This window comes from Silurus aristotelis, assembly GCF_946808225.1.
Source record: "Silurus aristotelis genome assembly, chromosome: 13".
NCBI classification, from domain to species: Eukaryota; Metazoa; Chordata; class Actinopteri; order Siluriformes; family Siluridae; genus Silurus; species Silurus aristotelis.
The window spans coordinates 198094-202256 of NC_139586.1; the positions used below are offsets into that span (position 1 = coordinate 198094).

The 4163-nt window shown below is 42.9% G+C and overlaps 1 long non-coding RNA gene across 1 annotated transcript; it reads right to left on the reverse strand.

Moving 5' to 3' along the window:
• Window positions 1-1707: 1707 nt before the first annotated feature.
• On the reverse strand, window positions 1708-3277 carry LOC310736202. The gene is made up of 3 exons (XR_014536485.1): window positions 2952-3277; window positions 2641-2771; window positions 1708-1938 (listed from the first exon to the last, which is right to left on the reverse strand). It is a non-coding gene; the product is annotated as an uncharacterized lncRNA (long non-coding RNA).
• Window positions 3278-4163: the final 886 nt, after the last annotated feature.

Sequence of the window (4163 nt, forward strand, 5' to 3'; positions counted from 1 at the left end):
GAGCTGCTGTCTGAAGGTTATGCAAGAAAATGTGTTTTAAACAGAGCAGGCTACAAAAAAGTGCTTGGAAGATGTGATATCTGCCGAAGGAGGTGTTCCCTGGACTTACACCTTACACTTACTTGCACATGCAAGACATTTTTTTTTTGTTTTTTTGTTGCAGATAATCATCATAAATAAATGACATGATCATGGGTGCCAATATTTTTGCTCTGTATGTCTGATTGGTATTTTCCTAAAACTCTGCACACATCAGACTATAGAATGAATATAGGAGGTTGTAGCTCAGTGTTTAAGGCATTGGACTTTCGATTGGAAGGTCACAAGTTTGAATCCCACCATCACCAAGCTGCTGGGCCCTTTAGATGTTCAGAGGTGACACTGTGAGTGTGTGTGTGTGTGTGTGTGTGTGTGTGTGTGTGTGTGTGTGTGTGTGTGTGTGTGCATTACCTTACATTCTTGAAGGTAAAGGAAATGGCGGTGCTTTCATTTCATTTCAAACACTTTCTTTTTTCTGGAATGAAATGGAAAGAATCCAGGACTCGAGTGTTTCTCTCACACGTCTCTCTCATGTGTAAATATGATTGGGAAATAAATGCTCTTTGCATGTTTCACAGCATTGTTTTTTTTTATATGCTTGTTTTATAGTTAATGTATAATCTCCATGTAAATGTAGTTTTATAAATGTGTAGCTGCAAATTCATTTTCAGAGAAACAGAGTGAAAATGAAAGTTGGTCATGTAGAGTCCCGCTTCACTGAAATGCTTCACACATGACTGTAAAGTGGAATAGTGATATGGAGTTCTTGGAAAGTTGGAGTTATTAACAGAATGGACTTCAGCCAGAGGATCTGATCTTTCCTGAGCAACATTATGGCATATGGATATGGAAGTTTAATATCATGTTGTCCACGTTGATGAACAGCACTGACTTATTGAACCAGGTTGGATTTCCAGTCCAGTAATCGTGACGCCTTGCAGGTGAAATCTGATTAATGCTAAAATGAAATGCAGAGGCTTTTCAATCCCCCGCATCAACCACAGAGATGAGTAAAATACAAATAAAAAAGAGTTCAGAAAAGAGACATGATGAGTAATGTAGCAGGATAGTACTGCAGAAGAGCATGATGCTTCTCGAGCAGCAGGGCATTATCTAATCCGTGACTCGCACAAGCTCAACAGAATAAAGGTCAGGCGAGTAATCACTCTCATATTTTGCTCTGTGAGTGAGAACAGGGTGGGAGTGGGGGGGGGGGTGAGCTTTCTGAAGCAAAAGGTTACACTGCACACACACACACACACACACACACACACACACACACACACACACACACACACACACACACACAGGTGGGCAGAGTGTGTGTGGGTGGGTGAGTAGAAAGAATCCTCCACAGTGAAGGAGAGAGATGCTGCTATGGTAGGAGTGTGAAGCGTATGTGATGTCTGATTCTGCAGAGCTCATAACAGACATAAAGAAAGGAATAAAAAGAGAGAAAGAGTAAGAGAGCAGGGAAGAGTGTGCAGGATCTTCTTCAGATACACATCATAAACCCTGCACTTCTCATTCACTCATGTGTTGAAGTAAAGAAACAGTGGGAGGTGTTACAGTAACTGCATTTATGCAGAAATGACCTGCTTCTGGCAATCACATCTCGTTTATATATTTATACAGTATATATGGATCTTTACACAGTTAACACGTGTAGTTGAGGATCGTTATTCCTGTAGACAGGAGGTCTTTGCTCTGAGCTTACAGTGGCACTGCAGCATGAACCAGGTGAGAGGAGTTGGTGATTATAAACTGAATGTTTGTCCTCCATCCTGCTAAAATCGTTCTGCTGGATTTGTAAGTGGTCTGTGCTGATGATTTCTAATGCAGATCACATTGTCCTCTGATGAAATTGTTGGATGTTTGTGTTCAGATTGCCATCCCATGCTGTAACACACAACCAGAACACTTTCCATTGTGCACCAGTTAAAGTAGACAGTGCAGTTTGATGTAAAGGACAATGCACTTAAAATGTGCTTTATTTTTATTAAATATTTAGATTGGTGATGTGACGCATCATTTAATCATATAATATTTGTATCATGACATATCCCACATTCTTGTGGAAAATAATAATGAGGGTGCAGGTGGTCACTTGTTGTCTACATCAGGAATGGAAAGCTCAGCATGAGCCAAATGGACTGCAATGCTATTTATCAGCAGTGAAAAACATCTACCCAGAAAACAGCTCAGGCATTTCCCTGAACAGCCCCCACAGGGTTCAGCCCTCCTCAGCTGCTGCCCAGTGGAGTGTTCAGGCAAAGACATGTGTAATAGAGGGGAAACCCAGACACAGACACACCAAAAGCACAGGAACAGCTCACTTCTACAGCCTGAGCTACAGTACAGATGAACCTCACCACACGCCCCTCACAAAAACACGACTCAATTCTGTAAATGCTTTTGCAGGAATGGAACAAAACATTCTGATTTAGGAATGCTTTCAGGCATGTGCATTTTGGATAATGGTTAGATTTTGCTGTTTCAAGGAAACATGTGGTCCAGAGGTTCCAGAGTAAATAAGAGGCTGCTGGAAGGAGGCTGCTGGGAGGCTGCTGGGAGGAGCTGCTGGAAGAAGCGCTGACTCACAGAATAGAGCCGTGTTTTGCAGTGACTCAGCAATGTTTCCCTCAGGTGATGAAACATGTCCGCAACAAGCTCTCCAGCACAGCAATGTCCAGCTGGAAATTTTCATCACTCCAATAAAAACATAAAGCAATCTGCAAAACATGGATTAAATGATAGCTATAAGATTTGAATCTCTGCTTGACTGTAAGTGTAATATGAAAATATGCATCATGCCAATGCCATGCACTTGACATCAGTATTTGATCTAAAAATACATCTGCTTTGCCTTGCAAGTATCTGTTGCTTGCATCGAGCTATTATCTGTCTGATACCTAAATAGTATCCTGGTCAAATTACTCTCACTCCCAGACACATTTTCCAGACACCATGAAGAAAACAACACATCAGTATGTTGGGAATCCAGACAAGTAGCAAGACGTCTAGCCTGCCTGGCCCATTGGTTTCCTGCGGAGGGTGTTTCAGACAAGACCCCAAAACGTGTCTGGCCTTCTCATGAGTCAAAGTCTACTGGCGAACTGATGTAAGAGCTCAGGAATTTACCTCAGCCTGTCCTGGCTGCCTGCCTCTGCTCCACAAAGACTAAACAACACAGCGAGATAATGAGGACACAGCCACAATTTACTGTCTCACACTGACACCTGCTGGAGCTTCTGGACCAGAGATAATGTACCTTTAAGCACTTAAAGCTTCTGGATATTTATCATTTGTGATGCACAAGAGAAACTTCCCAGATATTGCATTTCCAAACAACAAGCAGGGATTAAATGTTGTGCAGTACATTGTACGGTTGGGTTCGGTGGCATAGCCGAGATGCCATGCTGAGCTTGTTCAGCCAGGAGAAATTTATTAAAGCACAGACCAGCTTCATGGGCTGGGGAACATCTTGCAGCACTACCAGTTTCCAGCATGGCATGAAAAACAAAGCAGGGTGAGGAGAGAGCAATCTTTCCCGGCAGGGTTCAGGGAGTCCTGTGGGGGCGGGTGTACACAGCTTGCTATTCCCATCAGTGCCGATCCAACAGAGTAAACACACACACACACACACACACACACACACACACACAAAACATCTGCAGCCTGACCAGTTGTTTTGCTACAGATGCATTCTGCGTACTCAATCAGAGTGTTGTACTCATCCCTTGTAACCAATCAGTGGGCTTGTTGTCCCTAAAGTGGGTGTAAATTCTCAGCAAGGTTTTGGATCTGTGTGTGGTGTTCCAGCTCATGATATCACCACCAGGGTATTGAGAGTTTTGTAATGGTGCAGCTTGTCCAGTCTAATAGCAGTTGGCTGTAAGATGACAGGGCATGTGTAAATATCTGAGGGAGAAGTACACTGACCTGTTATTTGGAGGATAAAAGCGTAAAGGTGATGTACCCTGTGTACCTTCTGCAGACAAAAAGTGTGCTGGAAAATATTAGCTTTACTCCTGAGTCATCAGCTGCGTTACGCAAACCTGCACCATGCAAAGCGTTTGAGGACCTCTAACCTCTAACCTCTAAAATTGATCAGTGTGTGGTTT